The following is a 21,453-nucleotide window of genomic DNA, read 5'->3' as shown; positions in this document are numbered from 1 at the left end:
GGGACTTAATTGAACAAAAAATTTTAGGTAAAAACTGCAATAAGCAGACTTTAGAAGGGCAATTTAGGGTTTTCTAATTAGGAAAATATTTGAATGTTCTAGAAAGTGTACCAGCTGTCCAAATTAGTTTTAAAAGATGCTGAAAATTGATAGCTGGACATTTTATCCTCTGCAGAAATGTTGTACTAGCTAGGGAATTTAGGGTAGAATATTTTCTAGATGCTATTTTTTGGGCGCTCTATATAAAGAAAGCTTTCCCACACTCTCATACACATCTTTCAGCCTTAATTTCTGCAAAAAAAAAAAAAAAAAAAAAAAAAATCTCTGAAAACACAATTAGATTTTTAGAACCAAAAATAGCATTTCAAAAGCTTTCAGCTATTGTTTCATTTGTGGCTAGTTTTATTCAGATTCTTTGAGCAAAATTCGAGAAAAGTTTCTCTATGGGATTTCTGATTTTTCAGATTCAAGTCTGGGGTTAAGCTTTAAGTTGTATACAGCTTTGAGTTGCTGTTATTTTCCACCGTTTGCTTGCTAAAGTTACTCACTCATTTCTGTTTCTTTGGCTGTATCCAGGTACATCTTCAAATCTTTGGAATAGAAGTGAATGTAATGGTGTTTGTAGCCTTAGAGCTGATGTATAAATGTTAAATGGAGTTTGGCACTCAAATGTTTAAATTTTAGTTTTCACTTAAAGTCTGATTTTCTTCCCAACAGTTTAGTATTTGAGGATCTTATTAGTTTTGCTATTTTCATTTAAGTATTTCTGATTTGCATATTGATTAGCAGTTTCTTTTCTCTAGTTGGGATTTTCACATATGAGTGTTTAAGTTGGTTCATTTCTTCTACAATGACAACTCTAATTAGATATTTCATTAGAAGGTATTAGTTGGTGTTTTACTCATGCTTGAAAGATGCATTGTTACTTCAGCTGAATAGTTTTAGATTTCAAAATCGTTAAATAGGCCATGTATGTATGCCTGCTGAATAAGTTTAAGCATGTTTTAAGTTTATGAATCGTTGTTAAGAGCATGACAAATGAACTAGAAGCCTATAGTCTGATTGTCAAATGCATGTTTGGTTTTCGAGATTCTCATTAGTTTATCTTATTGTTATTTGTGAATTAAGGGGTGTGGGTTTTCAGTCATGGCTCGTTAGAGTTCCCTTTAACAAGCTGAGCTTAATTCTGGCCCCACGAACTGGCCTGCCTATTATGAGCCCAGAGTGACCAGATCCGGCCTTCTGCCATTTTAGGCTCAATTTCAAGACCAACAGGATCCAACCTTGACTTATCTCTTTTCCATATCCCCCCCCCCCCCCCCAAAAAAAAAAATTAAATACAAATGTGTGGCTTGGGCATTGACCCAAAAGAAATGATCCCAGTTGCTTTAAACCTGACAGGGCCTTCAAGGTCCATTTTTGGGGCTTAATTTCGAGCCTAGGTAGTCAATGCCTCGTCCCCTAACTAAATTACTACTGGCCCAATTCCCTCGATCCAAGATAGATAAAGGCCCAGCATGTATCCCAAGCTCTCTTATAATTACTAGTCATATATCTTAAGTTCAACTATTTGTAAATAAGAGCATCCTTAAGTTTAATTAATTATGTTCCCTAATAATAATTTGAGGTGTGCCATGTTTAAACGGAATTCATAACCTATGGCCCTCATATTAGTATTACAACTTAGATATTAAATACTCGTAGTTATTATTCTTCTAATTATGTATACGTTCACGTAATATAATTATGAATTTAATTCTAAAAAAGAGACTCGAGGAATGCGTTTGCGCAACTTCAACCAAATTTTTCTTAATAAAATAAACAAAGCGTTATTAATTGTGGACATGTTCGCGTGACATGATTTTCGACGCGCCAAAAGAAAAAAGTATACGTACGCGTAACTCAATTCTTTAATTACGAATAAATCAAGTGATTAAAAGCGGTTAAAAGGAAATGCACATAGGTCCTAAATAAGTAATTGGACAACTTAAGCTGAGTAATAATCACTAAGCGACCGTGCTAGAACCACGGAACCCGGGAATGCCTAACACCTTTTCCCTGGTTAACAGAATTCCTTACTTAGAACTTCTGGTTCGCAGACCTTTAAAATAAAATAAAAACTTCCTCGATTTGGGATTTATAATAAACCGGTGACTTGAGACACCATAAATTATCCCAAGTGGCGACTCTGATAAATAAAATAATCCCATTTCAATTAATATCACTTTAATTGGTAAAACTCAAGAAAAAGATCACGAGAGAGAAAAAGGCAATCAGATAGAGAAAAAATTCAACAACATAAGAAAAACTAGCATTATTCTTCTAGAGTGAAAATTACTTTGAGATAAATTATTGGGTGGATTTCTTAGGTTCGAAGTCAAAAATCAAAGTATTCTGTGTGGTTTTAAGTTCGCGAGTTCAACTCAGCAGATTATAAATATTTTCTTTGTTGTGAAATATTACAAAAGATAACACTCAATTTCCTCTGTATAGTTTAAACATGATATATGAGATCTATGTCTTCTTAATGTCTGTAAATTTCCTTTATCCGTTGGTAAGTTTTTGTTAGAATTATTATTATTATTTTTTGCCATCTTTTCTTTTTCTCTTGTAAGATAGAGAAAAGTGGCCAAAGTTTGTTATTCCTTTGTGCATGTACCTTTAATATGTTAAAAACACTTTTATACTAATTCATGAATTTGGAGGTAAGATATAATGGGAGTTAACATGTTATTCTTAATTAGTTAAGTCTATATAGCTTGTAAAGCTCGGTTTTGTTTTGAATTAGTAAATCCAATTTGAGGTTGATAATATTAAATATTAATCTAAATAAATTGGTCAGATTATTTTGATAAGTCAGTGTATTAATCAAAGGACTTTTATCAAACAAGTTTAGTAAGTTGACAATTCTTTTTTAAGAATCCGTTGGGTAAATCTAGTATGTTTGGTCATGGTATTCAAGGCATTTATTTTACTCTTCTGGATATAAATTCTAAGTCATGGTCTCTAAGTTTTGAAATTAGTTTGTATTGACAATGTACTTACTGTTAAATAGATTTAATGAATTAAATTATTGAGTCAAAGAATTTTATATGCGATTTTGACAAACTGATTGTATTCTTTAGAGCAAGTTTATTTGTTTTAGTCACATATTATATTTATTTATTTTTAGATAAATATTTATTTTATTATTAGAACGTAAGATAAAAGTTCTATATTTTTCACAATGTCAACATGTGAATATGGAATCTGTTTATATTGACGTGTGCATTGCTAAAAGAATGGTTTCACATCATGTTTGATGGCTTCTTATTTGTTATTCATTTTTTTTTGTTGCTTTATGACAGATTAATGGTTTGGGATATATGTTTGTTCAAATATTATAGCTTGTTTGAATATGTGATCGTTGCAAGAAGTAAAATAATTAGCATGGTAAGAGTAAAATATTGGTAAGGTAGCGAGATGAGTCAAGAACTAATTTAAGACTCGTAGAAATAAGTAAAAAAAATTATGATAAAAATATAAAAAATAATTGAAATACTTTAAAACACTAGAAAAACTTTAGATGTACTTTAAATATTAGTCTATGTGTTCATACCCGAACCTTGGATTAATATGCTTAAGTAATAAAAGGGTCATGTGCGCATTCTCACGTCTCGTTGCCTTCAAATTTAAAATAATTATGTTTTAATCATGTGTACATTCTGTACCTTGGTTTAACATCTAACTTCAAAGAAATACCTTGTATGTGTATCACATCTGGGTCCAAACAATTAATAAAAATATAATAATTTAAGTGAAATGGTAATAGACAACCATAATCAATAAAATACAAGAATAGCTAAAAATTGATTTAAGCATTACATTAGTCAATAACGCGACCGTGCTAGAACCACGGGACTCGAGGGATGTCTTACACTTTTCCCTCGATTAATAGAATTTCTTACTCAGTCTTCTATTTTCGTAGGCCATAAGTTATGAGTCAAACCTTCCTTATGATAAGAGATTCAAATAAAAGTTGACTTGAAACACCAAAATCCAATTCCAAGTGGCGATTCTAATTAATTAATAATCCCTTTTCAAAACGTCACTTTAATTGAAAAAACTCTTCTAACTCAACCTCATAATAGGGTTGTGTGGCAAAAAAAGGTGTGACGATGGCTAAAACTAGGAGACTCGAATAGTTCATATTCCTTTGCCAGTATGAAAAGTAGGAGAGCTCAAAATGGTATACACAGTCTACTAAATACAACGGGGTGTATACTACAGAGTAAGACAGACATTAAAGATGAAATCTTGAGCTTTTATAAACAGTTACTGGGAACTTCAGCGGATCAAGTAACGATAATTAATCCTCAAGTAATGAAAGAAGGGGGATTGCTTAACAGGGAACGACAGATGTCATTGACACTAATGGATATTGATGATTCCAAGGCACCTGGTTGTGATGGTTTGAACGCGCTATCTTTCAAAAGAACGTGCTCATAATTGGGAATGATGTTACTTGTGCAGTTCTGGATGTCTTTTCCTCAGGTGAGCTCTATAAACCTATCAACTGTACATTGTCACCTAGATTCCAAAAATAGAAACCCCCTCTAAAATTACCGAATTTAGTCCTATATCTTGTTGCACCATACTGTATAACATTATCTCCAAAATTCTTACCAAAAGGTTACAAAAAGATGATGGATATACTGGTTGATAATAGTTAGTCAGCCTTTGTTCTAGAGAGGGTTATTATAAACAATATTATTTTAATCTATGAACTAATCAAAGGATATGGTAGGAAAGGAGTATCACCCAGATGTATGTTAAAGATTGACATGAAGAAAGCATATCATTATGTGGAATGGAAGTTTCTTGAACAAGTTTTCAACCGTTTAAACTTTCCCGAAAAGTTTGTAAAGTGGATTATGTCCTGTGTGACCATTGTGTCTTACTCTATTGTTATTAATGGTTTACCTGCTCTCCTATTTCCTGCAAAAAAAAGGTATGAGACAAGGAGATCCTATGTCTCCTTTCCTTTTTATACTAGCTATGAAGTATTTCACTAGAATTCTGAAGAATCTGAGAAGGTTGCCTGATTTTAATTTTCATCCGAAGTGTGAGAAGTTGAATATTATCCAGCTTAGTTTTGCAGATGATATACTATTGTTTAGTAGGGGAGACATGATTTCTGTTACTATGTTGTATGATTGCTTTAAAGAGTTCTCACAGGCATCAAGATTACAAGCAAATGTTGATAAGTGTCTGTTTGAAAAGTCACCAAATAATTGAAATTGGTGTAATTACTAGGGTAGTAATTACACAACATAGTAATTACATAGTTGTGTAATTACGACGATCTGTTTGTTTGTCGTAGTGTAATTACAAGTTTACTATTTGGTTGCACAAGTGTAATTACATAGTTAGATAAAATTTTAAATGAAATAATTATCAAAACTTAAAAGTTAATATAATAAATATATGCTTGTAATTTTTTATAAGTATAAATGATATTATATTTGGTATTTAAGATGTATATTTTTTCGTGAATATACATTAATTAGTAATCATATATTTATAACTAGCATTGTAAAAATAATTATATATATATATTTTTCAAGTTAATAATATTTAGTTTAGAAACTTACAAAAACTAAAAATATAAGTTTTATCAAAATATCGTGGAATTCATGTTTGATAAAATTAATTAATATTTATAAATATGTCATAATATTATTCAAATGTTTGACAAAACTAATCTATCAATTCTAACTAAAAAAATGAACAACATGCAATATGAGCCAATACTACTAAAACAATTGAAACCATGAATATAACACAATTTCAAAATTAAAAAAAAAAAGTTTAACATATGTCAAATTCCAACATAATATAGTAAATTCCACTACAACTTAAGATTAGGAAACATAATAAGTTTATAATCACATTCAACATCGAAATTTCACTTTAATTGCATCACTAATTATATGCCAAATTTGTTAATTACTCATTATTTCTAATATCAGGAGGTGTAGTTTCAACAAATAGAATAATAAAAATAAATAAAAAATAAAAAATAAAATATAAGCAATTACATGGAATCACAAGAAGTAAAGGTAGAGAAATAAAAAATAAACAATGTACAAAGAAAATTATATTTTAAAATTACAAAAGAAAATAAAATTATAAAATTAAAATAATAGAAGTAAAAAGTTATAAAAAAATAAATTAAAATAAAAACAAAAAAGAAAGAAACTAAAAAACAACCTTGTAATTACACAATGCAATTACCACCAATTCTCACCTCCCTTTGAGAATTGAAGAGTGTAATTACACCCCTCCAATTACACCTAATTCCATGCTAACCAAGTAATTACTTGGCCAAACAAACATGTCAAACTATGTAATTACACCGAATTACACCCAAATCCATTTCCAAAGTGGCTTTCCAAACATGCTCTATGAGTTTAATCTACTTTGGAGGAGCTAGCTTTACTGCCCAGCAGGAGATTACTGATGCACTTGGGTTTGTAAAAGGAGAACTACCATTTAGATATTTGGAGGTACCTCTTAGTGATAAGAGATTATCAATAATTCAATATCAACCATTACTGGATAAAATGATGGGAAAGATAATTTTCTGGACTTCCAAATTTTTATCATATACTGGCTAGGTACAATTGATTAAGAGCATCTTGTTTACTATTCAAGTCTTCTGGTCCCAAATACTCATTCTGCCAAAGAAAATTATAAGGTGGGAAGTTCTTGGAGGGAAGGATGCCGGGTGTCTATTTGGAAACAGTCTCTCTACCCTAGGGTAGGGGTAAGGTCTGCGTACACACTACCCTCCCCAGACCCCACTAAGTGGGATTATACTGGGTTGTTGTTGTTGTTGATAGAAGTTATCTGTAGGAGATTCTTGCGGAATGGGAGTACTTCTTTATCTAAGAAAGCTTTGATAGCATGGGAAAAGCTGTGTTATCCAAGAGTAGCTGGAGGCATAAACTTTCTAGATATAAAAACTTGGTATAGGCCTGTCATTTGCAAACTTCTATGGAGTGTGTGGAAGAAAAAAGATAAGCTATGAGTGCAATGGGTGAATATATGCTTATTACATAAAAGAATAATCGGTATGGATAGCACAACCTACACAGGCATCATGGGTAGTTCAAAAGATTTTTGATGCAAGAAAATGTCTAGAGGCTGCTGGGTAGGGAGAGGATGATGTTCGACAGATGCAATCTTTCCCTATAAAAAAGATGTACTATTTGAAATTGAGAGGAGATTTTTTGTAAAGTTGACTGGAGAAGATTGATATGTAATATTTTTGGATGTCCAAAATGGTTTTTCATTCTTCACTTGGCTTCGAGTCTCCCAAAAAGCAAGGTGGGAAGTTCTTGGAGGGAAGGATGCCGGGGGTCTATTTGGAAACAGTCTCTCTACCCTAAGGTAGGGGTAAGGTCTGCGTACACACTACCCTCCCTAGACCCCACTAAGTGAGATTATACTGGGTTGTTGTTGTTGTTGTACTTGGCTTTATATGGCAGACTCCTCACAGAAGATAGATTGTCACAATGGGGAGTTATTGATAACTTGGTTTATCCTCTGCGTGGTCTAGCTGATGAAAGTCATGATCATCTCTTCTTTTTGTGTGAGTTCTCTACTAATGTTTGGAGTAAACTATTACAATGGCTAGGAATCTATCGAACTGTACAAAACTGGAATGGAGAAATCAGTTGGGCAACTATTCATAAGGGGAAAGAACATCCAAGCTGAGATCTTTCGAATGACACTAGCTGGTGCTGTATATCTTATTTGGCAAGAAAGGAACATGAAATTATTTCACAACAAGCAAAGAACAACAACAACAATCCAGTATAATCCCACTTAGTGGGGTCTGGGGAGGGTAGTGTGTACGTAGACCTTACCCTACCCTGGGGTAGAGAGACTGTTTCCAAATAGACCATCGGCATCCTTCCCTCCAAGAACTTCCCACCTTGCTCTTGGGGAGACTCGAACTCACAACCTCTCGGTTGGAAGTGGAGGTTGCTTACCAAAGAACACCTGTTATAATAATCAGGCAACTCATAGAAGAAGTATATTGTAGGGGGACAATGAAGAGTAGATTAGCAAGAGGTTTGGAACGGTTTGATTTTTATCCTAGTTAGATGTTGAGCTGATGTAATATAATAGTACAGCAATATGTTGGTTAGAAGTTGCTGGGATTAGAAGGTTTGGGGCAATTGTCCAAATCTTGCCTTTTGTTTTGTACTGTACAGTTATACTTGGTAATAAAAGTTTTTTTATTTACCAAAAAAAGAATTGTACCTTCTAGCGGCGACCTGCTATGGACTTTAGTGACGACCTACTTCCACACTTTTAGTGGCGATATTACTTGCCTTTAGTGGCGACTGTGTCGCCGCAAAAGCACTTTTAATTTCTATACTATATGCTATATGTACAAATACATTTAAGTATTACTATATATTTTTCAGATCACCGTTTCTGCTTCTCCTTCACCCAACACCAGTGAACATTTCCCCTCCTATTTTACAAAGAATTTCTCCATAGACGCTCTCTATCTCTCTCATTTGCAGAACCCATTGGCGGATTTGGTAAAATAATCTATTTATATTTCTATTTGTTTCTATATAATACTTTGCCGAAAATATCCAGTTTTCAGCTCATAATATTATTGCAGAAAAAATACAAGTTGTGAGATTGGAAGGAAAATGGGGTTCTTGGTAACAACTCTAATTTTTATTGTGGTTGGAGTTATTGCATGTTTCTGCGCTGGAATCTGCTGCAATAGAGGGCCTTCCACTAATCTGTATGCTCTAATTTCTTACAAATTCTCTACATTACCTTCACATTGTTTTTTTTGGGCCTATTGTTGTTGATTATTCTGCGGATTGCTTGATTAAACCAGCTTTATACTCAGAAATTAGTGTCTGGTTAGAGTTTTACAGATTCACTTTTTACCAAAGTTAGTAACTTTTTGTTTTAATTGAATGTTAATCAATAATTCTGTCCCAATTTATGCGGCGCTCTTATTTTTAGTTTGTGCAAAAAGAATATCAATCTTTCTATATTTAGAAATAATTTAACTTTAAAATACCCCTTTTTACCCTTAATGAGATTGGTTACAACCACACAAATATCTAAGGCTTGTTTTAGACCACAAGAATCAAAAGCTTTTTTTTTTTTTTTTTCTTAAACTCTGTGCCTAGTCAAATGATCCCATATAAATTGGGACAGAGGACGTATTATATGTTAATCCCTTATTGACATATCAGAAATGGAGTACTGTAGTTCTTTTCCATGCTTCTTTGATATTGAATCAGTTGTTTATTTTGTTTCTTGCTTAGTTTGATTGGAGAAGTCTATCCATTTTTTACCTTTTGTTATGGTGGTGTCCAGGCAGCTTTAGCGCAGCTTGATTATTCTACCGAGTGCTTGCATCTTTTTCACCCATACAAAGTATACTCTGCATTTAGGCGGATTGGAAATCACCAAGATTTTTAGTCTGTATCCGGTGATAATGTTTTGAGCACAAGATTGTTGAACGATTTGTGCTGCAATTTTTTTAATCCTTTGATCATCTCTGATCTGGAATAGCGAAATTTCTGAATAGATTTGAGATAACAGACACTCGGGAGATATTATGACAGGAAAACGTCAGAGCATCAACTTCACCTATGCTCTTCTGACTATCATGACATTGAATAAACCTTCAAGACTTAAGCTTTAAAATTTCACACATTAATATTCCTTACATTGAGGTCCCTCATGTTTAAGTTCTAAGTTAATTTAATTCAAAATGCTATATGTTTTATGTGTTGCTTATAATTGGATCAAAGGCAGCACAAAATTTCTAAATTCCCTTTTTTTTAAGGCTTCCTTAGAATACTTTGTAATTTACATGATTATTAGTAAGTCAAATATCAGTTTAATAGCTTAAATGGTCCCATTATAATCACTTCTTTGCTCAAACCTCCTAATGTTAAGATTGCAACTAACAAAAAGCATATTCTTTATAGAGTTAAGTATTTGAAGATCAGTAGAGAACAAACCATTTGAACAGAAACTTTGAGCTCTGTTGCTACATCTCTAACTGAAGTTTGGTGGTGCAGGTTACACCTGACATTGATTATAACTGCTACAGTATGCTGTTGGATGATGTGAGTTTCTCTATCTCTATCCCTCTCTCTTTCTCACTCTCTGTCATTCACACACCACACTCAGACACAGAGCGAACAAACCCCCACGCACAAAAAAGGAAAAAAGGAAAAAAGAAAACACATTCTTAACATGCGTGGGGTCAATAGAAAAAACAAGACATGGTACATGTTGCCATATTTCTTGAATGTTGAAGCATGACTTCACGTGTTTGACCTGAAATGAGAAACTAGTTAAGTCTTATGTATGCGGAAAAATCAGAAGGTCTAAATTCTTGCTATCGAGTCACTTTAGAAGAATACCTCGAGACCACGAGGACGCGAAGCTGTGACCGAGTTCCCTCCCTCGGAGCTCGCCGAGGTCCGACTTAAAGAGGACGTAGATCGAGGCTAGAGTAAAATGGGGAATTCCCAAGGCACACGGCTAAGTCTGACAAAGCCGACCTACCCTAGCCTGTATAAAGGCGTCACTTCTAGCCGTCCCATCTCCATGCTTTTACAATTAATGTATTTTGTACAATGGCGGGATTCCCCTTCTATATAAAGGGGATCCTCACCACTTTGTAAGGGGCTGCTATTGCTCCAACTACTCTACACAAGATCAATAACATCTCTCTTTTCTTTCTAACTTACTCGCTCGAGACTAAATCTTTTATTTATTGCTTTCATACTTGTTCTTCATTTATTGCTTGATATTTGCCATAAAGAGCCTCTTCCAATTATATCCTGACTGTTAGCCCCTTCCCGGTTATCTCCGATAGCTCGAGCTCGAGCCCAGGCGTCGACCTCGAGGCCCTTCATCAGCTAGCCCGAGGCCCGGATAGCTAGCCCCTCGGTTTGATTATAATCCTGTTTCAGTTCGTATTTCGTCGTTAAGCTTCACATATCTAGTATCAGTTGTTCTAACAACTAGCATAAAAATAGATCACGTATTTTTAGAGTCCCATCAACAAATTTAATTGTTATTACCATTTTCACGGTAAACAGTTTGGCGCCCTCTGTGGGGCTAAAAATAATAGTGATTATTTTCTTGCTGGTTTCGTCACACAACACAAGTTATCTTTCACACTTCTTCTTGTCCAAGATCTTCGATTTCAGGTCAAAATATCTGGCTTAGTAAACAGAGTCGAGAGCGACAACCTCGAAAACCACGGAGAAAACGGTGTGGTTGTTCTAGTTGTCGGTGCACTGCCGCAGAACCTCGATAACGCACCTGGACCGATTCCAGCGGACGCGGATTCGCAAGACGCGCAGCGGGTCGATGAAACCTCACACACCAACAGGAGCATACGACATGGTGACCAATAGGAAGCCCAAAAAACCCCAGCCCGAGAAGAATAGGAAGTTAGTCTTCATGTTATTTTTGAAATGTTGCAGGCATAACAGTTGGCTATCGCTCAGTTGCAAAGCCACCCGAAGACTCCCAGCACAGTAGCATTGAACACTACTCCCCCGGCCGAACAGGTACCGAAGAAATCGAGCAACAATGGATCAGTAGCCGATCCTGCCATCGTGAAAATGCTGGAGGACCTCACCAAAAGATCGAGTCAGGCGAGAAAACGATAGCAGCTAACGGCAAGAAGGTCGAAACCTATAACTTCAGAGTCGACCAAATCCCAGGCGCACCCCCAGTCCTGAAGGGTGTAGATTCAAAGAAATTCGTACAACGGCCGTTCCTGGAGGAAGCGGCTCCGAAACCCATTCCAAAGAAGCTCGGAATGTCGGAACTCCCAAAATACAACGGGACCTCAAATCCCAACGAGCATGTCACTACCTATACGTGCGCGGTAAAGAGCAATGACATAAAAGACAACGAGATAGAGCCCGTCTTACTGAGGAAGTTCGGGGAAACGCTCTCGAAGGGGGCCATGATGTGGCATCATAACCTAGCTCCTAACCCCATAGATTCATTTGCCATACTGACAGATTCCTTCATAAAGGCACACGCCGGTGCCATCGAAGTAGCAACAAGAAAGTCCGACTTATTCAAGATTAAGCAAAGGGAGAATGAAATGCTGTGAGAATTCGTATCTCGTTCCAGACGGAACGAACGGAACTACCCCTGGTCTCTGACGACTGGGCAGTGCAGGCCTTCACTCAAGGCCTGAATGAACGAAGCTCGGTGGCTTCAGGACAGTTGAAACAGAACTTGATCGAGCATCCAGACACGACCTGGTCGGACGCCTATAACCGGTACCAGTCGCAAATCAGGGTCGAGGATGACCAGCTGGGAGCCCCCTTGGGCTCAGTATACTCGAGCAGGCTCCTGGCAAAGAAACCGAAATCGAACAAAGAAAGATACCAACCCTACGCCGAAGATAGGAGGAATGTCGGAGAATGGATCGAGGACAATATCCTCGAGGGCTCATTAACAGAGCCAGGGTCGACGGAGACGCGAGGCCAACGGGGGCACCTCGCCTACCAGAATATAACTTCAACGTCGCTGTATCAGACATTGTGTTCACGATCAGCAAAATCAGGGACACCAAATGGCCCAGGCCTATCCAGTTGGATCCTTCTCGGAGGAATCACAACTTGGTACGTGAACTTCATAATACACACAACCATAGGATCAGAGATTGCCACCAACTCCGCAAGGAAACAACCAAACTACCCAATAAAAGTCACCACCGAGGATTTTTGAGCAATCGAGCTCAAGTTCAGTTCCGAGAAAGAAAGGCGGCCAAGAAGAACGAATCAAATAAGCCGCGACATATTACCATGATATTGGAGGAGCGCCGACACTCTCCAGGAACTTGTGAAGAGGAGGACAAAAATATCCATCACCAGAGAAAACGGACCCGGGGATACGTACCCGAAGATGCCCTCACATTCGGGAAGGAAGGCTCCGAAACCTCGCCCCAACCTCATAACAACGCACTGGTAACCTTCTTCCTCATTCGTTCATTTCAAATAAAACATGTGCTCCTGAATTCAGGTGGCTCGACCAACATTATCGGGTCGAGGGTGATAGGGCAGCTCGGACTGCCAGGCCAAATCATGCCCGCCTCTCAAATCCTTGGCGGGTTCAGCACGGCGATCGAAACAACGAGAGAAGAGACCATTTTCTCAGTCAGCATGGCCGGTGCAGACCGGAACGCCAAGTTCCATATCGTCAAAGGAGACTCGAGGTATAAACGCCTTGTTCGGACGGCCGCGGACGCACCGCTTGAAGGCGGTACCGTCCCCTCTTCGCCAAATGATGAAATCACCAGCAAAGGACGGAATTAAAACCGTCAACGGGGAGCAACACGCGGCAAGGGAAGTGTTCGCGTTACGTAACGTAGCGCCGACACCAATATCTCCACTCTCGAAAGAGTCAAAGGGTAATAAAACTATGTCTTCGGCTAAGCCCGATTAAACACAGCAGAGGGCCGTACAGAGTCCTCGCTCCGAACAACAAGGACAATCAGGTCTCGGAACATCGCCTGCGTACCCCGCGATAAGGTAAGACCACCTCCCTCTTTCGTTATTTTACACTAACCCATATGCAGGCGCCCGATCAGGGTGGTCGAAAGTGTTAACTCAACCCGAAGATCCCAAGGCCTTAATGGCATTCGTTGCACTCTTTCCCTTCGGCCGAGCTTTTGCCCTGAATAGGGTTTCGCCGGCAAGGTTCTTAATAGGGCAACGCGCTACCTAAGGAAGATCCGACAAGCTTGCAGGGCTTCTTTTGCAATCAACCCCGAACACTGGGGCGCCCCATTGAGAGGTCGTCCACTTGGAGGAACCAGGGAACGACTAACTAAGTTCCAACAGGAAACAATGTACCGGGCCAAACGGTCAAATAAACCGTGTCCACATAACCCGGGCTCGCTGCAACAAAACAACATGTACTTATGCCAAACAATCAAAGAACATCTTTCGCCAAAGCATCTCGTACTCCAAAGAAAATTCAACATTTTCACTGCAAGGATCCCTCCGCCAAGGACGTTCGAAAATACTTGGAGACTAGCGCCAACAACTCGGCGCCCGCATGGCCTCAGGGTCGGGACTCCAAACTCATAAGCCCTCAATGAGGCAGCACAGAAAATACGAAATATCTCCAAAAGGGAAAATTGTCCCGAACACTCGGAGACTGACATCACAAACTCGGAAAACGCATGACCCCATGGTCGGAATCCCCAAAAAACGTAAGCCCTCAATGAGGCAACCCCGAGCTCGCGAGTAACGGCCCCTGAGCCTAAACAGACTCGATGACTCGGAGACTATAGCCAATCGCCATTCACTTAAAAATCCAAGGCCATAAGACCCGGAGCTGGCAAACTCGGTCTAGCAAGACCTATTTAATATAGCAACAAAAACTGTAAGCCTCAACAGGCATGACAAAACTGTAAGACTTCAACAGGTATGAAAAAATTGGAAGACCTCAACAGGCATGAAAAAACTATAAGACCTCAACATGCATGAAAATTTTGTAAGACCTTACTAAAAGCATAAAACTCGATCTCGAAGTTTAGGCTATATGTCGAATTTGTAAGACTCCCGAAAGGGCATACCCTCGATGTAGACGCCTAAACTACCACACTTGGAATCAAAAATGGTTCCGGCCAAACACAAATGGCTACGGTCAATACGGCTGCACCAGCCAAACTAACGCGACTCAGGGACGCCCGACCGTCGCTATAAAATCACAGGCCATTACTTCGAAAAGAACCGGTTAAACAGGCTACCCTCGACAGGCAAACGAGCTTCGACTATGTCAGCTCCAAATCACAAGGCTTCGAGCTACTCAGCCTACGAGCTAAACCTTCTGAGGTACTCGAACATCGCCGCAAACGACTTGAAATCGAGGTTCTTCTCGAACCGACGACGGGTCAGGCAAAATTATTTCAGAAAGTCCTTAACGAGAGGAAAGCAAAGCCTATATATGCCTAAGGGCAAAGCGTAAGAGCCATTGTCGCCAGCCTAATGAGCCTCAGGGTCACACACACTAAACAGTCGCAACGACCAAAAGCGTAAGAGCTACTGTCGCCAACTTAAAAATTTGAAAGCTTGAGGGTCAAAGTGAGCTCGAGTCGTAACCCGATTCGGAGACTGAATCCAAAATAGTTAACTATACATGCCTAAGGGAAAGCGTAAGAGCCATTGTCGCCAACTTCATGAGCCTCAGGGCCACATACATAACAGGTCGCTTCGACCCAAGGCGTAAGAGCCGTTGTCGCCAGCCCACGGAAATACAAAACTTGATGGTCAATTGTGCCCGAGTCGAAACCCGACTCGGAGACTGAACCCGAAATAGTTAAGATACAAATGCCCAGGGGCAAGGCGTAAAGAGCCATTGTCGCCCGCCCATGCGGACACAAAAGTTTGAGGGTCGAATGGGCTCGAGTCGAAGCCCGACTCGGAGACTAAACCCAAAACAGTTGAGCAAAAACATAAGAGCTCTAACGCCAGCTTACATTAAAGGCCGCATCAACCGAACGCGTAAGAGCCCCCGGGCAAGCCTGATGAGCCCCGGAGCCATATTACGAATCTAAGGATTCTCATCAACTCCGAAACCAGTCCACCTGGTCAGAAGCGAAGCAGAAAGGGATACATAAGAAATAAAGCTTCAAAGTTCTCTTCTATTTACATACATAAAAAAGTGCATCCTCCATCTACAGATGTGCTCTTGAAATATCACAAATAAGATGGCAGAGTCTATGCCCCGCCCCTAAGGGCTACGGCCTACCGGCCTCATCTTCACCCTCCTCAATATCAGGCAGGAATGATCGAGCGTTACGCTCGTCCGCCCTCGCTCGTGCTAGCTCTTCCGAGAGAACAAAACCCCTGGCTCCGATCTCCTCAAGAACCGTTCTTCGGGATCTGCAACGAACATATTCTTCGATCTTCTCTTCACGATCGAGGACCCTCTTCAACTCGGCTTGGGCATCAGTGGCATCCTTCAAATGAATCGCCATCTCCTGATCAGCCTTAGTCTGGCTCAATGCTGCTTCAGCCCGAGCATCAACGATATCAGCCCTGACCTTCGAAAGTTCGGACTCGAGCTTCGTGATCATATCCGCTTGAACTAAAGCGTTGTCACGAGCTAAGCGGAGTTGGGCCTCGAATGCAGGAACTCTAGCCAAGGCACCCTTCTCCTCTGAAGCCTGAACCTGCACCTGAGCTCTTAGCTTGCCACAGTCACTCCTGATTCTGTCGGCTTCACTCCTAAGGCGCTCCAGAGCCTTCGTCTTTTTCTGCAACTGGGATGGGCAAAAAGATTAACCCAAAAGGTTAAAAAGCGAAACGCATACCATGAGAAATTACCTGCTCCATCAAATAGCTTTCGTAATTCGAGCTCCGGTACGCCTCATATCGCCAGTGTGTCGACTCAACTTCCTTCTCCTCGCAAAAGAGCCTAAGGGACCTACCCTCATCCAGAGCTTTCTGGAGCCTAGCTCTGTGACGGAGCAGCTCAGACCTAAGCCTGTCAAAGGCCTGCAGAAGAAAAGCTCGATAAGGAACGGGAGACGCGAGACTCGGAAAGCCTGTGCCAAAAACTCACTGCAAAGTGAAGTCGGCGGACTTCCTCGATTGCCAAGCACACCTCTGTTGATCCAGCCCCCTTGGCCCTGGAAGGACCAAACTCGGTCGAAGCATGATCGCTCGGGGGAATTTCCTCTCTAAGGTCGGAAACTACGGGTACAACAGACTCGGGCGATGTCCCCTCCTCAAAGACGTGGCCCCGTTTCGCCCTGCTGAAAGGCGTATCCCGTTTATTGTCTCCGTCCTTCAGCTCGGAAGCTGGCAACTCCTCCCCTTCTCCGGAGGAACACAACCTCGCCCTTGGAGACCCTCCGATACCTACGACAACAAGATTAGTGCATGAAAAGGGGAAAATGCCTTCCCAAATGCACGAAGGATAAGGTAAAAGCAGTGTATGCACGTACCATAGTGTTTTTGCTTCCCATCTGCTTCGGGACACAGTTCGCCACCTGCGCTCGTCACAAGTTGATTGGGTCACCAGCTTCCGGACCCAGCCGGGCAGATCGGGAACTTCGCCCGGCGCCCATGAAATTGCTGCAAAAAAGAAGGAAACGCGATTACTAAACTAGCTTTCACCATGAGCGAATCTGTGAAAGCACGAGACGCTCCACTCACGCGTGTAATTCCATTTCTCGGGGAATGGCATAAGTTCCACAGGGATAACGTCAGTCGTCCGAACCCGGACGAATCGACTAATCCACTCTCGATCTCTATCTTCCTCATCATCAATAACAAAGGGCGTGGACGAATGGCACCGCAAGGTTAGTAGACCTCGATGATGAAAGGGCCGGTATAGCCTGACGAGATAACTGAGCGTGAATTCAAGCCCCGCTTTCTCTGCAAAGAACCTCATCATCAACACTATTCGCCAAAACGATGGACGTATCTGCGCCAAAGTAACCCGGTACTTTAAACAGAAATCGAGCACGACCCTATTAAGGGGGCCTAGCGCGAAAGGGTACAAGTACACGTTCAGGAATCCATCGGCGAGGTCCGTGATACCCTCATCCGGGGAAAGCACCTGCAAAAATACTCGCCCCATCCGCAGTCTCTCCTCACTATCTCCAGATGCTTCTCTCTTATCGAAGACATAGTCTTCAGAGTAAACTTCCGTGGATCCTGAGCACTGGGAGTGGAACTCTCCCCTCTCTGCCGGTCAGACCCTGAAGTTGGCAATCATGGTTATGGTGGAACTAGCAAATTGAAGCGGGAACCTACACGAACACTTTGGCGCTTAAGGCAACGAAGGACTCGATGCCAAAACGGAAGGATAACTATCTGAAATAATGGGATCTTCCAAGAAGCGGGAGCAACCACATATAGATGTGGGGAAAGAACAACGATTCGCCTACCCAGGTTAGGCCTCGGGAGGCTGACGGCTTCGGTACGGGTTCTGAGGTGGTACCCGACCTCGAAGTTTCCTCTCAAGGAGAAAAACAAGCACTTTGAGCTCCGTCTATAGGGGCTCGGCGTCAGGAAGTCGCCTAAATATGAGTAACCCCTCCTCAGAGACCTGCCTACTCAGAGGCCGCTCTCAAAGTTTCAAGGTTCGGTGCTCTATCTCCACGAGGCTCGAGGGTCCCGATAACCTGGGTTTATCGGACTGCTTCAGGCTTGATCCGGGAAACAATGATGAGCTCGGAAAGGAGCCATTTCCATCAACCAGAGACCAGAAAGAATGCTCGCGCCCGAGTTGGATATTGACGATCGTCAACAGAGACATACATTCAAAATCCCCGCAAATGCACAAGAATATACAAGAATATGGCAGATATCAAAAGCAGAAACGAAGAAGATGTCCTTTTTATTTCATAAATATTGGCTTACAATGGCCCTCGAGGGGTCCTTACATGTAATTACAAAAGCCTGCAAGGGGTCCTTACACAGAAACAAAGGGGTATACACCCATAGTGAAAGCCTAAGAACCTAGTCCATCAAAGGTTCATCTTTGGTATCATCATCCCCGAGCGCCGCCTCCTCGAGCTCGCACCCTCGAAGGCAACTCCTTCGATCATCATCTCCTCTAGGTTTCCAGCTCAATCCCGCGGAGAGTCCTTGCTGAGGGAGAAGATGAAGAAGAGGAAAAAGGGGGGAATGCAGAAGAGGCAGAGAAAAGAGACATAGCCCGCCGAAGCCAAAGATTGAAGATTCGGCGGGCCCCAGCCTCAATGGCCGGTTGTGCCATTTTATCCCTCGGGAAAGAAAAAACCCAAGGGATGAAGTGCCACACCAGGCCAGGGTAGGAGAGTGAGCAGCGGTGTATAGTCCGAATAACTTTCTAAAAAAGGGGAAAGTCGATTCCCCGTCTATCGTCATCTCGAGCCAATCAGGACAGCAGTAACAATCGTAACAACAACGGCAGCGACGACAAGACGGTATAATCTCGCTCGACAAAGGGAAGCTCAGGCAAAAGGCCATCGCCCGTACAGTGGGAACGCAGCCAAACAACCTTAAGGCCGCGAACTTCAAACATGGTGATTAACAAAATAGAAAGATGGCGAGAAGGAAGGGATAAATGAATGAAGAAAGACACTTGGATAGAAAAATGACGCCAGAATGCCCCCATTTTTAGGGGGAAATAACACGGTCATCAATGCCTTTGGAAGACTGACCGGCGGGCGCAATTACTGCATCCTTGAAGAACTGAATCGACGACAGTACTGCCACTTTGAAGGACGAGAATCGACAACGCATTGAATGGCGTCGAAAAGACAAGTCCATGGAATGTCCTGCTTATCGTGAAAATTCACGCCATAAATTGCATCATCGGTATGACGTCGTCACGGTAAGCCCGAGGAGTCGGGTATCATAATCGTTTCCCATCGCTTCGTTTTGAGAAACGCGGAGACTATCTGTATGCGGCAAAATCAGAAGGTCTAAATTCTTGCTATCGAGTCACTTCAGAAGGATACCTCAAGACCACGAGGACGCGAAGCTGTGACCGAGTTCCCTCCCTCGGAGCTCGCCGAGGTCCGACTTAAAGAGGACGTAGATCGAGGCTAGAGTAAAATGGGGAATTCCCAAGGTACACAGCTAAGTCTGACAAAGCCGACCTACCCGGAGCCTGTATAAAGGCGTCACTTCTAGCCGTCCCATCTTCATGCTTTTACAATTAATGTATTTTGTACAATGGCGGGATTCCCCTTCTATATAAAGGGGATCCTCACCACTTTGTAAGGGGCTGCTATTGCTCCAACTACTCTACACAAGATCAATAACATCTCTCTTTTCTTTCTAACTTACTCGCTCGAGACTACATCTTTTATTTATTGCTTTCATACTTGTTCTTCATTTATTGCTTGATATTGGCCATAAAGAGCCTCTTCCAATTATATCCTGACTGTTAGCCCCTTCCCGGTTATCCCCGATGCTCGAGCTCGAGCCCAGGCGTCGACCTCGGGGCCTTTCATCAGCTAGCCCGAGGCCCGGATAGCTAGCCCCTCGGTTTGATTATAATCCTGTTTTAGTTCGTATTTCGTCGTTAAGCTTCACACATCTAGTATCAACTGTTCTAACAACTAGCATAAAAATAGATCACGTATTTTTAGAGTCCCATCAACAAATTTAATTGTTATTACCATTTTCACGGTAAACATCCTATTCTGAATTTTCTACACCGCATTGCACTGTTCAAAAGTTTTGATGTTTAAAGGGGTTGTATTTCCATTCACCCATTCATTATATGTATTATGTAGACTACCTTTCCACTGATACGTACATATTTTGGTTGATTACTTGTTTTATATATCGCTTGATAAATTAGACAGTGGGTTGTTTGATTTTTCTAGTTTTTGATATTGGGATATTGATGCTACAAAGAAGAACATATGGTCATTTGAGGAGTTGGCTGGTTATGTAATTGAACGTGTGCGCAATAATCGTGATTCTAGGATAGATGACTGTTGTGACCATCTCATCTAAAAGTTTAAACTTTTGAGAGAACACGCTTTTATTTGTTTAATTATGTCTTCAACACATCTTCTCACATGCACGCTTGATACTTTTTGGTGTACGTGAAAGTTTCTTTTGATAATGGGTGGCTATGAATTTGAACTGAGGACCTATGCTTGCTTTGATATCACGTTGAACTCTATACTCATCACAGCCCCTTGAAATGCTTGTTTTCTGAGAAATCAGAGAAAGTAAGGACATTTATAGGTATTTACCATCATCTGATGATTGCAAATGGCATTGCGCCATGTTAACCTTTTTAATGAGTGGATATGGGCTAGTTGTGAGCTTGTTTGAGATTGATTGCTTTATGGAACTCTAGCAGTGGATAATGGCCAGAATATTACCTCTTTTCTTCTGTTAAAGAAGCATCGCGTAAAAAAGAATTAAATAGAAAGCCCCGTGTAATTTGGTCAGTTTTCTGCACAAGCCACTGAAATTCTCCTCCTGCTGGAAGGCTGTATTGTGACTGATAGTCACGTTTAGAAGATGTCGCTAGTTCTGGTTGCCCTACAGCATTGGAGAAAGTACTACTTATTGTTTGGTGTTGTCATGCTTTCTTAGCCTTGAAATAATGTCATTTTCACTTGCGACTTTAAAAAGTAGTAGTTGGATTACTGCTCTGCTTGAATTACCATAAGTTCTTTTAGCATGCTAGCGTTCGGATATAACAAGTGAGAGGTTTAAGTAATGACACTCAACCAACATGAGTGACATATCGATGGAATGTTAACTGTTTCTAACACTTTTATTGTTCTTATGGATAGGTGGGCGATTGTGTATCTTGCACAGTTGAAACCACTCATCGTACCAATCTTGAGCGAAGGAGAATGAGATGCTTATGGAATCCAGCAGCCATCCATTATTA

At 40.6% G+C, this 21,453-nt stretch overlaps 1 long non-coding RNA gene and 1 other non-coding gene across 3 annotated transcripts; one reads left to right on the top strand and one right to left on the bottom strand.

Moving 5' to 3' along the window:
• Window positions 1–167: 167 nt before the first annotated feature.
• Window positions 168–8,705, top strand: LOC107784246 (uncharacterized). 2 transcript variants are annotated; one of them, XR_012711442.1, is made up of 4 exons: window positions 168–576; window positions 4,389–4,533; window positions 8,481–8,600; window positions 8,687–8,701. It is a non-coding gene; the product is annotated as an uncharacterized LOC107784246 (transcript). The 2 variants fall into 2 exon arrangements; XR_012711441.1 differs by lacking the exon at window positions 4,389–4,533 and having other exon boundaries at window positions 170–576; window positions 8,687–8,705.
• LOC142182625 (uncharacterized) lies at window positions 7,149–8,481 on the bottom strand. Its single transcript, XR_012711443.1, has 2 exons — window positions 7,975–8,481; window positions 7,149–7,356 (listed from the first exon to the last, which is right to left on the bottom strand). It is a non-coding gene; the product is annotated as an uncharacterized LOC142182625 (long non-coding RNA).
• Window positions 8,706–21,453: the final 12,748 nt, after the last annotated feature.

The sequence above is a fragment of the Nicotiana tabacum genome, chromosome 7, assembly GCF_000715075.1.
Source record: "Nicotiana tabacum cultivar K326 chromosome 7, ASM71507v2, whole genome shotgun sequence".
Lineage (NCBI taxonomy): Eukaryota > Viridiplantae > Streptophyta > Magnoliopsida > Solanales > Solanaceae > Nicotiana > Nicotiana tabacum.
This window is presented reverse-complemented; position numbering and strand designations above follow the sequence as displayed.